The sequence below is a fragment of the Pseudonaja textilis genome, chromosome 7 (genome assembly GCF_049901715.1).
Source record: "Pseudonaja textilis isolate UNSWEBS1 chromosome 7, rPseTex1.2, whole genome shotgun sequence".
Taxonomy (NCBI): Eukaryota; Metazoa; Chordata; class Lepidosauria; order Squamata; family Elapidae; genus Pseudonaja; species Pseudonaja textilis.
In genome coordinates, this window is record NC_141996.1 from 56160401 (window position 1) to 56173372 (window position 12972).

General features: G+C 40.0%; 1 protein-coding gene across 1 annotated transcript in view; it reads left to right on the forward strand.

Moving 5' to 3' along the window:
- The first annotated feature begins 1597 nt into the window (after positions 1–1597).
- The window catches only part of NDP (norrin cystine knot growth factor NDP), a 31071-nt gene continuing 19696 nt past the window's right edge, over positions 1598–12972 (forward strand). The window contains exon 1 of the mRNA XM_026713676.2: positions 1598–1852. The gene's annotated coding sequence lies outside the window, so the exon portion shown is untranslated. The remainder of the gene's footprint in view (positions 1853–12972) is intronic.

A 12972-nucleotide genomic window follows, 5' to 3' on the forward strand; every position in this document is an offset into this window, starting at 1 on the left:
CATTCTATCCCAGGGGCTGGTTGGCTGGAAGAAATGGCTCTCTTAAGCCAGCCTAAAAGCAAAGTGGTCCACTTACTTTTCTCCCAGCCAAATCCAACTATACAGATCAAGTTGAAGAATGTTTCCTTTGTTATGTATGCATGATGGTTACTCATCTAGCAGCCATTCCCCTTTTAGAGGAGTCTATTTTTATAGCCTAATTTTCCACTTGTCTTTTGATCTTTTATCACAGAAGAGGCTCAGATATTAACAACACAGTCTAAAGAGACTGTGACAACATGGACTCAGGATGTCTGCTAGTTTGGGAGCCAGGGGCTCCCTGCATAGCAGTTTTAGATAGAAAGATGTGAGCTTCACTTTGTAGCTTAGAGGGCAAAGCTTTTATTTTTAATGGATGACACTGAGTTGTGTGAACTGATACTAATCCTTTGAGCATTACAGCAATATACAGTAGGGTCTGTTTATGGCAAAGGAACAGGTTTCATCCCATGTTAGTTCAGTCAGTATCAAGGAATGAGAACACAGCATCTATTACACTGGGTGCTTTTTCTGTGCTTAGATTTCATCTTATCCAACATTGAAGGCACATGGTGGCTCAGTGGCTAAGATGCTGAGCTTGTCAATCAGAAGGTCAGCAGTTCAGCGGTTTGAATCCCTAGCGCTGCCTAATGGAGTGAGCTCCCATTACATGTCCCAGCTTCTGCCAACCTAGCAATTCGAAAGCACGTAAAATAATGCAAGTAGAAAAATAGGGACGACTTTGGTGGGAAGGTAACAGTGCTCCATACGCCTTTGGCCTTTAGTCATGCCAGCCACATGACCACAGAGATACCTTCGGACAGTGCTGGTTCTTTGGCTTAGAAACGGAGATGAGCACCATCCCTAGAGCCAGAAACAACTAGCACGCATGTGCAGGGGGACCTTTACCTTTATTCAACATTAGAAGGGGATCATTATCATCCTGCCCCTAATACTTCAAGGTTAAGCCAAAAAGATTAAAACAATGAATCAAGCCAATAGCAAAGGACATGGAAAAAAGTGATAGCAAAAGAAATTGTTGACGAGTATGCATTAATGCTTCATGAACAAACTATTCTCTGAGCTTTAGACTTTAATAAAAGAGACTTTCAAGCTAGTGAAAAAAAATTCAGAATTACAATTCTGTGTCTATAAAGGCTTCATGTTAGGCTAGTATGATATACAGTGCCTGACTGACTTCTGTAAGTCTTCTCAAGTTCCAAGCTTTAAACTGGGGACAAATATTTCAAATACTGTACAGTGCCTGATTTTTCACATCTAGTGCATGTAAGCATCACCAGAGTTATGTGAACTAAGTTACTTTTGGTACTGAGATATATTCTGCACAGAGGGCTTCAAACTTTCATGCCTTCCTAACTTGCAGCATTATATATTTCCATATATTAACATACAATTATGCCTCTCTCCAATGAGCAACCCCTGCAGAACCGAGTTGGACTGGTGGAATTTAGTGATTTCTCAGATAACAAGAGCTTCACGTTTCTGCAAATTCTCATTTGCTGGTGAATTGCTGCTGCTGCTGCTGTGCTGCTGCTGTATGGCTGCAGCTTGCCTGATTGATCGATGGCTGCAATGGCACTTTTCCATCTGACATTCTCTCTCTCCCTCTCCCCTTTGCACTCTCTTCCCACTCACCCACCCCCCTTTTCTGTTGCTTAAACAGCAGCCCCAACTTTTGTGTGTTGCAAATATAAAAGGCAAACCATGTGATAGAGGGGCAGAAGAACAAAAGCATTTGGAAGTAACAAGACCTCATTTTAGCCCTCGATCTGGGGAGTCCAATAGAAGGGAAGGCACAGTGCATTTGCAAAAGGTAAGCAAGCATATCGCCAAAAGCTTTGGTTCAAACGCCAAATATTTCATGTGCTTAGTGTCACTCGTTTATTTTTTTGCAACCCAAGGTTATTTGAATATCTTCTTTGAAGCTTAATAAGCTTTGTTTTAAAGATAGATAACTCCAGTACCTACATCTTTTTTTTATTGTCAACATGTCTAAGGATATTTGTGTGCAGTTAGGCAGCAACAGAGAACATCTTGGCTATCAATGGGTTATGTTAAATTTATGCCTTTAGACTGCTCTTCATTTGCACAAAACCATTATCTGACAGCAGATAATATTAGAAATATTAGAATTGCATGTGAGTTCCAAAAAGGATCAGGATACTCTCAGCACTGTCTCTATATGCCATCATAATGGGACTCTACAATCACAGGCTAAGCATCTGCTTTGAAAACAACGTTTACTTTTATTGCAACTTATAGATGTTGGTCGTCTGCCAGTCATCTGATAGAATGCTTAGAATAATTGGAAACAATGGCAATAGTTATTTCAGGCATTGTCTGTCATCCTTCACAGAGAATAGTTTTAGGTTTTGTATATGAGCATGTGTGCATGAGCGCAGAGGTAGGGTGGAGGTTATTTTAAAAAAAACTTCATTAAATGTCCTGGGAAGATTTGTCACACAGTATACACCACTGGTTATGGATTAGAAATAGATTTAATATGTATATGTGATTGGTTAAAGGGAGTAAGTAAATCCATTTTGTTTGTCTTGGCTGCAGAACAGAGGAGATATATTGAGCAGTCAGCTTACCCCTTCTGCACAACCATTAATGCAATGTGGATGCCTGTTGGCAGATCAGACTAGAGGATGCTCAACAAAAAAGCAGTCTAGAGGAATCATTTACCAGGTCTTTAGTGCCTGTCCTTAAGAGAAGTTTGTTCTATCTTAGAATCATGTTTTGATGAGCAGGAGATTAAGTGGTTCTTTTAAAGAAGAATTACCTTGCAAGATAAAAAGGTCATGGGATTTAAGATAAACCAATGTTAAAACATGAAATTAACAGAGACCTTAAAGTAAGATAAAATATGGAAAAATCCTCAAATATTATTTTATTAAAAATACAAACTACTACTAGATGCTGAGCTAAAATACGCAGTCAGAGATGAATGCTTAAAACTAACAAGCTTGACTGTGGGATTAAGAACATTGTCATTTATTTTTTTTAAAGGTTGCATTTGAATTTGAGAGATTTCTGGCTGTTAGCATGAAGAATGTGAGCAAATGTTTTAAGTATAATGCCAATTTTGGAATCAGCACGTTAAAAAAATTCAATGTACATATGAAAGATTATCTTACAAGTAACTTCCCAATCACTATCTGAAATGTCATGCTACATAGGAAATGCATCAGCCAGAGTCAGGCAAAAAATAGAGGAAAAAATATACCCGAAATCACTTTAATAGTGTGATTTTTTTTTCATTTACAATTGGGACTCTATTCCTCCCTGATGGAAGGTAGCAGAAAATATAGTTATAAGAGGTGCAATATAGTTTCATTATCTCATTTCCAAAGAATTTCTTCTAGTTCCTTTGTCCTGGAACACCAGGCAACATCACTATTAAACCACATGATATGACCAAAACCCATATGCAAGATAATGACTGGGATTTAAGTGGATGCATGTTTGACAGCTTCCACCAAAGATTTACACAAGGAAGAACTTGGGATAACAAAGAACTTGGGTCACAATCAGTTTCCTTACATAGAGGAAAGGAGGCAGGGGGATTTTACCCAATGCTCTGGCTGTAATACATGCTAATGTAATCCAAGGGACTAGAGGGGGGAAAAACACTAACTCAAATCCTTAAGGCAGCTATTGTGGCTTCCTAACTGTCTGGCAAGGGCATTCTGAGTTTTAGATGAACATTTTTCTTGCTGTATGAAGACTGAACCTTGCAGCTCTTGTTTGCAAATAACTTTTATATGATAGAAGATAGTGTCTTAAAAGAAAGAGAGAGAAAATGAGAGGTAATAAAAATTCTACTTACCAACAATAATAAAGTACATAGCCTGCCAAAGAAATAGACTTCTTTCCATAAAGGTAAGACAAGATTTTCTATGATGATCATACCTATATTGATTTGCATTAGCAGCATTCTTCAGCTCTTCCTAGAGATGCAGCCAATCCTGAGAAGTCTGCTACTGCTACTTGAGAAGCAATCCTAGACCACAGTGATCCCAAGCACATTTTCATAGCCTTTTAAAGGGCTTGCACATGCACACACCCTACAGTTTATGTTGCTGAAATTTTGGGGCCCAAAATGCAACATTTTTAGAAGGAACAATTGTTATCTCAAGATAAAGTGCCAAGTCCCCATCATATTATAAACTTTACCAACTCCCTCGCATATTACCCAAATCTTCTTGACCTTAATCACATTATCCTCAGTCACCAAATAAATGCAGTATCCAACATTAATAAGATTTTCCAGTTTAGATCCAGAGAATTCCCAAATAACTATGTACAAAGGAATAGGAAATCTAGGATTTAGATCTCATGGGAGCTCACTGTTGTAGCAACTTTCTCTCTACACACACAAACCTATTCCAAGATAATTACAAAAGGTTGTTTGAATATTCTTTTTACTTTAAATATATAGTTGATCCTTTACAAAATGGTGTTTATTCCAAGTTAACAATACTTCACAACAAATTCTATTTTGTTATGTTAGTTATAATAGTGCCATCATTTATATACATTATGTTAGTTATAATAGTGCCATTATTTATATACATGCACTCCAAAATTTGCTACAGCATATTGGGTATACAAAGCAATTATAAGATGTGGATTTGTGGGGAGTTCAGGGAGAAGAAAAGTGGTCTGTGCTTTACAAATGCTACATTATACATTGGGGCTGTGCAGCACTTTGGATATGAAGGGAGAAATGGGATTCAGAGAAAAAATGGAAGCATCCGCCAGAAATGCCTTAATCCAAACATGGCTACATAAGGCAGCCACTTTAGTTCAGGAAAGGTCCATCTGCTTTAAGGTGTTTCTGACAAATGCTACATCTCTCTGAATCACATGCCTCCCTTTGTTTCCAAATTGCTGCACAACTCTACCGCACATGGCCATTTACACTTAAACTAATTTGCCAGTCCCACTCTTCTCATCTGCGATCACATTTATTCAAAGACAGTGCCATGCATGCCTCATGAAATCAACTTCCTGACTTTCAACGCTTTCAATAGAGCTCTGGGGACCTATCTTTGGGGAATTCCACCTTGCATCCTAAGGAACAGATTTCCATTTTCTTCTTAATCTATCAGTGTACTCCACCACATCTTGAATGCAGGAAAGGATGACATCATCATCTCCTCACACCCAGCCCATTGCAAATGCGCTCACACAATGTTTTCCAACTCAGATTCAAAACTATAGTTTTAGGACATCAATAATCTTAAGCCCTTTAGTGTAGAGGATATCTACAGTTTCATTCCATTGTAATAAGAGCCCTAGCTTCAGAGATGGGCTGCTGCTGGTTTGCATCAGTTTGGGCATACTGGTTGTTAAGATTCTGCACAGTTTGGCGAACCAGCAAATCCACCACTGGCTGGTCCCACCCCACCCCACCTCACCCTATCTCATCTTGCCCACCTTGGCTGGTGGCTAGAGTCACACCCGTAACCCAGATACTCTCTGGCTCCTTTGCTTGCTTGCCCAGACCACATGGCCCAGCTGATCTCCGTGCCTTGCTGGCTCTGCTCACCACAGCTGACCACAAAGATAAGACACTCAGCCGAAGGCCGCCTCAAGGTGGATACGGCGAGGCTTGGCCACCTTTCGAGCCTGTCTCTCACCATCCTTCGCCTCAGGTTGGGGAATGAGCCAGGCCCTGGCTCTGCCTTCCCTGGGGCCTCCACCCACATGCTGCCCACAAACCATTTGCCTCGGGTCAGGGAACACACCAGTCCCAGGCTCCGACCTTCCCTGTGGCCTCGGCCCACATGCCACCTGCTCGCCCTTTGCCTCAGGTCAGGGAATGTGCCAGTCCCTGGCTCTGGCTTTCCCTTGGGCCTTCACCCACATGTACGGTGAGGCTCAGTTGCCTTTTGGGCCCAGCTTTGGCTTCTGCGGGGCTTTCCAGGTATGAGGCCTGACAGAAAATGCCTCTCCCAAGGGTTGCCCACTTGCTCATCTGCCGGCCAGGCTGGCCTGGAAGCAGCATGTCTCCTTGTTGTGGGCTGGATGCGGGACCTGAGATGGAACAGAGGTTGAGCAGGGAAAAGCCCAGATCAGATCCCAAAAGGTGGCCGATCCTCACCATGTCCCCCCACTAAGAATCTTGCAGCTGCCACATCTTTGCCAGCATGAGAATCCTGCAGCCGCTGGTCTTTGTTGGTGCGAGAGTCCTGCAGCTGCCACCTCTTTGCTGACATGAGAATCCACCAGCCACTGGTTGTTGCCCTTGCGAAAAGCCTGCAGCAGCTGGTCTTTGCCGGCACTAGAACCCTCCAGCCGCCACTCCCGGCTTGGTTCCAGCCGGCAAAGAGGGCTGCTGCAGGTCCTTTGCGCCAGCAAAAAGCAGCGGCTGCAGGATTCTCATGCTGACAAAGAGGTGGTGGCTGCAGGATTCTCACGCTGAAAAAGAGTGGCAGCTGCAGGGCAGTGTCTCAGGGCAGTGTCATGTGCCCAGCTGCACCAACAAAGGCCAGAAGTAGCCGCCCGTTGTTTCCTGCTGCAAAAATCTTTTTAAAAACCCTAACTGTCGGGCAGCAAGACCCAGGTGAGCCATTGGAGAATCACCGTTGCTGCTGCTGCACAAGGATAAGTCTAAGACTTCAGCTACTGCAGCTTTGGCCTGCCTGTACCTTGCCATGAGTGACATCGAGTTGGCCACACCCGCTCAGTCACATGATACCTCCCATCTGTGCCCACCCAGTCTTTAGGATGATCAGATTGTTAAATTAGTTGGAACCCACCATTGTCTAACTCTGATGGGATACGGTGCTCACATACCTCTCTTCCCTCCAGGCACTGCTCTTTAGGCACTGTTCTGTGTTGTTGTTTCATCCTAGTCTGGCAAGCTGGCATGTTCTCTGCTGGTTGACAACTGCTACTTTTTTATAATCCCGTATTGATCTAGCAATGGCCTTTTAATTCAATGAAGTCTTTAGAAATTTATGCTTCATTCAATCCTTGCATCTCTTAGTGGGCACTGTTTTGATTTCTGCCCAAGCCAGGCAAAACATTCTCCCCATTTTACCTTTACCTACCCCAGTACAATAATGTATGCAAACCTTCATTACTCTTCCTAGGAAAGTTGCTACTTTTTGCCCCCCTAGGAAACCGAATCATCAATTCTTTCTTCTTACAAGTTTTCTTGGACCTACAAAGGGTCTTAGAATCTAATGAGCAATGATAAGGAGAAAGGAAAGGATGTGAAGGCATCTGTTTATGGAAATCTCTGGCAAAGCATGATGCTAGCAAGGTGGAACAATTCCTCAGAAAAGAAAAAAGAAAAAAAGCAGGCATTGGTAAAGTGGTCTTTGTAGCCAGGGAGGTTTGTCTTTCTTGCATATATGAAAAGAGCAAGGAATGGGAACCATCAGTCAGATCTTGAGGTGGACAGCCCAGCCCTGTGCCCAATGTTTTGCAACCAAAACCTGGAATTTTTGAAGACAGCATAGTTAAAAACCAGCCAGGAACAGCATAGGAACCAAATAGCTAAGCGGAATTTGAACCTGAAACATTTAAGATGACTTGGATTAGAAAACAGCTTTGGATCAATTTTAGAAACACAAACACCAGTGCACTTGACTAGACAGCATTTTGGCTCTCTCTCACAATGGATCCTTCCACTGTAAGGAAAGGTTAATGGTGCAGTTAACAGAGGGAAGCAACTTTTCTTCATACTCAGCTCTTTCTCAAGCACGTTTCTGCTGGGGTGAGTTGTCCTCAAAACTGCAGAAGATTCAGAATCTAAGCTTTTTCTGTTTCATAAAGAGCTAAAAATATGGGGAAAGTCAGACATCATGATCAGGCTGCCCTCTTTTCCTTTTCACTTAGCCCAGGATTGACAATGGTGGAGTTGTTCTATTTATTCTTTCAAACAAAAGAGCCAGAGAAAAGGACAATGTTTCCCCTGCCTATGCCTTATGGTCCTGATCCAGATTGTATTACAGGTACTTTCAATAAAATAAATAAAATCTGAAATTGAAGCAGAATGGCCCATTCATACCTATCTTTCTGTCTGTCATTGATAGCTATCATTTCATATCTAATCTTAGTTCAATGAGACTGAACATGGGGATATAAGATGTAGTCTGGATCAGAAAGAATGACTGGCCTAAAATTACTCAGTAAGCAAAATGAGAAATTAGGACTTTTATTCTGATCCCCAGTCTAACCACCATGTTATCCTAGGCACCTGTCTTGCTTAGCTCTGAGGAAAGAATTTATTGTAGCAATTCTACTGCCTTTCTTACATAGACTATATATACAAAAATGCCCAGAAGCCTTTCTCTGGTGAACATGCAATTTTTTTTGCCCCAATGAATTTAATCTTACAATTGTTTATTAGTTGTGGAGACAGAAAATGTCCTTTCATAATTCATGAAAATGGGACACGAGGCCTTCATTTTCCATTTTCAATGTATATGAAGGGTCCAGGAAGAGAGAGAAAGGGGGGGGGGGGAATGAGAAAAACTTTTGTGAGGAAATGCTGGAGAGGGAAGCTGTATTAGTTTTCTGATGCTTGTGTTCTGAACTATACACAGCAAATCTGACTAGTAGGAGGAAAAAAATGCAAAAGCCAAGATCAGCACCCTGCAATTGCATTCAAAAAAAGTTACTTGATGTATGCACTTGATGTATGTACTCAATCAAAGGAAGATGGCCTTCCATTTGAGCACTGCAGTGTCATGCAGATGGTAAAAAAAATGGCATGAATAGGTATTCTGGATAATCTTTGCTTGAAAGGTTAAAAAGCTTCTGCTGCTACTATTAGTCAAAGTGGACACTATTGGGTTAACCAGAGAGTCCAAACTAGATAATGCCCTCTTGATGGGCTGCATGTTCAATTCCCAGAATTCCAAACTATCAGTGGTGAAAGAGCTTTCTCAGATTTTAATCCAAATCGATCAAGAGATGACCAAATAGAGTAAAAATGTATTAGACTATCTTCATTTTATATATTTCAGACTTCTCCTTTATCAAAGAATCAACCCCATTACATAAGGATGGGTGTATGTCTAATCTGACAGAGAATAAGGGTTTGATTCAACCTGAGTAAAGCTTGTTCTAGCTTAGAAATATAAGAAAAATTTCTGACACATTTCAGCCTTTCCGCCAACTCTGTTTATATCCCAAACTCAATGCGAAAAATATACCTATATTAGATAGCTGTTATAAAATATCCCTACAGTGAATTTTACCCAGTAATAGGAAATTATAATTGAAGTTTAAAAAAAAGACAAAAAAAGAAACAATAGTCAATAGTTGGAAGACATTTCAGAAACCAAAATAATAAGGATGTTCATCCAGTCTAGCAGGATTCTTCTAATAATGCAGTGAAATCTATTTATTGCTAGTCAGCTTAAGAGTTAAACCTTCCTACTAGGCATGGATTACCAACAAGCCATGTTCTATACAGAGGGAAAAATAATTTTAAATGGAGTTTTCCTTTATTTCTTTAAGGCAAAAGCTGGCTTGGGTTCTGAAGCATAACTGAAAAACTAATAAACTTTAATGCTTCAGAACATTCTAATTGTTGTTATTTTAATTGATCATGAAGCATCCATTTCATTTCATAGATTTTATTTAGCTCTTGCTTTAAGAAAAATCCTGTGGCAGTGAATTCCATGGTGCTGCTTTAAAGATAAAAGTGTTATATTTTACCAATATTCAGTAGATTGCTTCTTATGCCATTTATTATCCCCTCGGTTCTTGTAAGCTTAGAGATGGTTAAGGTACTAAATGGATATGAGGCCACAACACATTAATTTAATTGCCTTTAGGGACTAATGACTGCCTATGAGCTGTATGGTTAACTTTAATAACAAAATATAGTTGTGGTTTCTTCCCTGAATTTATTTGCTCAATTCCGTGCACACAATGATGCAGCCTAAGTGGAGGGCTTACTATTTTGCATACATCTAAAGGGAGAGAGTGTGTGATTCTGTCGCCTGGTCTGACTTACAATCAGCTGTTATTTCCTTTTTATATGTGTCAGTGTAGAACATATTAAAATTTCTCAGTAACAGCATGCAAGGAATCTCTTTGATGCCCCACCTCTAACTTAACAGAACAATGAAACTAGGGTTGTAGTAAGCCTTTGAGCAGCTGGTTGTCTATATATTCTCTCTGTCCCTCCCCCCATACCTCTTTCTTTCTTTCTTTCTTTCTTTCTTTCTTTCTTTCTTTCTTTCTTTCTTTCTTTCTTTCTTTCTTTCTTTCTTCCTTCCTTCCTTCCTTCCTTCCTTCCTTCCTTCCTTCCTTCCTTCCTTCCTTCCTCCTCCTCCTCCCCATAATTTAATTCAGTGTAGAATTTAGGAAGTACTGGCATGGGCACTTCTTTGCTGTATCAGCTCTCATGCCAGGCACTATTATGCTTAATAAATTATAAAGTCCAGGTAGCCTTTTTGTCTGATTATTCTCACCATTTGCCAGTCAAAGTTCATGCTAATTGAGGAGACTATGAACCACCAGGAATAAGGTTGTTTCCTATTATTTTAGTGGTATTGAAATTTAGTAATATTTTACCAGCAGCAGCAGCAAAATTCAATCACAGGGATGAGGGAGTCTGCTAACAAGGTTTTCAGGCTTATTATAACAGAGACACAATCTGCATTGGTGTGGTAAGGTTGGAGCAGAAGGGGCCATACTGCCCTTTAGGACAAACAAGTTCAGCACTGGAGTTAACACCAAGTGTCTAGTTTGGCAAAGATTGAGCATTCCATGGCAGTGACATGCACATCACTGCCGCAACGATGAAGCTCTCTATGAATGGGATCTCCAAGGGTGCATTTGTATTCTTAATAGAAATAATACAGATGTATGGGTCTTTATCTACTTGCAATTAAATAGTCTTTCAAGGAAAATGGAGCTTGCATAGATTAAAAAGATGTAGCTGAAGATACAGCAAAAAAGCAATTCTTTTTCATTTTTTAAAATTCTTTTTTGCTCTAGAAGTGACTGGCAATGTCTATATGTGTAAGAGAGAGAAAGAGAGAGAGAGAAAGAGGGAGGAAGGGAGGAGGGGGAGAGGGGAGAAGAGGGAGGTTCTTCTTTATGACTGTATTAAAGTGCTATCAACCAGGTCTTGTGCTGATAAAAAAGTATGTTAGCCTAAAGTGTGTCGCGCCCATTGCTAGTCCCTACTCTGTAATAATGGCAAGGCTGAGAAATGATGCGATCCTTATTTACTTATTAAAAGGCAAGATTGATGCTTCCATTGGCTTCACTTCCCCTCTCACTAACTGTCACCTGGTGTCAGGAAAACAGCCACCAATCATTGTGGGATAAAGCAAAGCGGAAATGGAAGGAGTTTAGGCCCAAGCTCAAAATGGCAGTTATCTACCTGTCACATTGCCTAACTAAGAAAGGGGCAGGCATTATGGAGAGGGCATCAGTTGAAGCAAAAGATTTCTTGACATCTTCTTTGGGCTTCTTATCAGTCAGTTGAGCTGTTTAGTGCTCTTGTGAAAGAATCTCTCAGAGACATTCTGGCTGACCAATAAATGGCATGTAGGTATTGGGTAAAATGAGGATGATTGAACTTTGTTCCCAGTAATGCTGCAAAAAAATAGTGGTTTTGGAAGCAAGTTGTCACTAAGTCCAGGTCTGACCTCATGGATGTTGCTGAGAAACAAGATACTTTTAGAATTAGTAGATTACACATGAGGTTTGAAGACATATGGTGCAATAAAGTTAAGGTTTATATGGATTCCAAAATTTAATTTATTTAAGAAAATTTGTGTGGCTGCCCACTCTCTTTCAGGGACTTTGGGTGTTTTACAAAAATAAAAAACCAATATACAAACAACAAAAACAATAATGCTCAACCCCAACAATCAATCAGATAAGTCACTTTAGGTTCCTCTGGCCCATTGGCAAAATCAAGTCTTTAGGGCATTGTGAAAGAATGTCAAAGTGGGGGCCAATCTAATCTCTACATTTCATGAATTTTCAGAGCCTATCAATAAATATACTTCTCTCTCCCTCTGCTATTCAGTTCATACTATAGTAAGGGGCAAATGAGGAAGAGCAGAGAAAGAGGTTTCTTTGTTGACCTATCTACCCCCTCCTCATCTTTAAAAATCTATCTATATCTATATCTATATCATCTATATCTATATCTATATCTATATCATCTATATCTATATCATCTATATCTATATCTATCCATCCATCTATCCATCCATTATCATCTATCTATATCTTTCCTGCTATGCTGTCAAGGTAGTCCTTCCCATTATGCCTGCATTTCCAATCAAGTGTTCTCCACAATGAGTTGGGGATTATGGAGGCATTAACTGAGCATGAATTAGACTGGAAATTTGTTCTTGGCAATGCAAATATTAATGGTTGTACTTTTGATAGTTAGGATTCACAGAATTTGTATCAGGAAATATTTTTAAATGGGAATTCTTCTCTTTTTATCCTTGATTTTAATTTGAAAAGGAAAATTTTATATTAAATATGTTTACTTCCTCTGTGTAGTCTGTGTATATTGATTATTACAGTCTTGCTTCTTTAAAAAATCTGGTTCCATATTTTAAAAAAGTTGCTCAGTAACATCAGTGTTTCCTAATTGTTCTCTAAGCTTATAAATTTTAATTAAAATTAGTCAGTTTCAGTCACCTAGAAACCTATTCAAAGATTTTTTTGGCAACATGTGTGGTTAGTGAACAGAGAGTGGGGAAGTGAGAGTTACTGTTTTCTTCAGTAGAGAGGACTTTCACCACTCTCCCCAGTTCACATGTTACCAAATAGTAATCAATCTTCTGAATTGCTACAACTCTTTTTCATGCAGTCTGATTGTTAACCAAAGGGGAAAGGCTGAAGGCTATGGGAACAATTGGATGTGATTAGGAAACTCAATTCTCTGCAGTATATCTCACACATGAAGGCAGATTCGGCTTG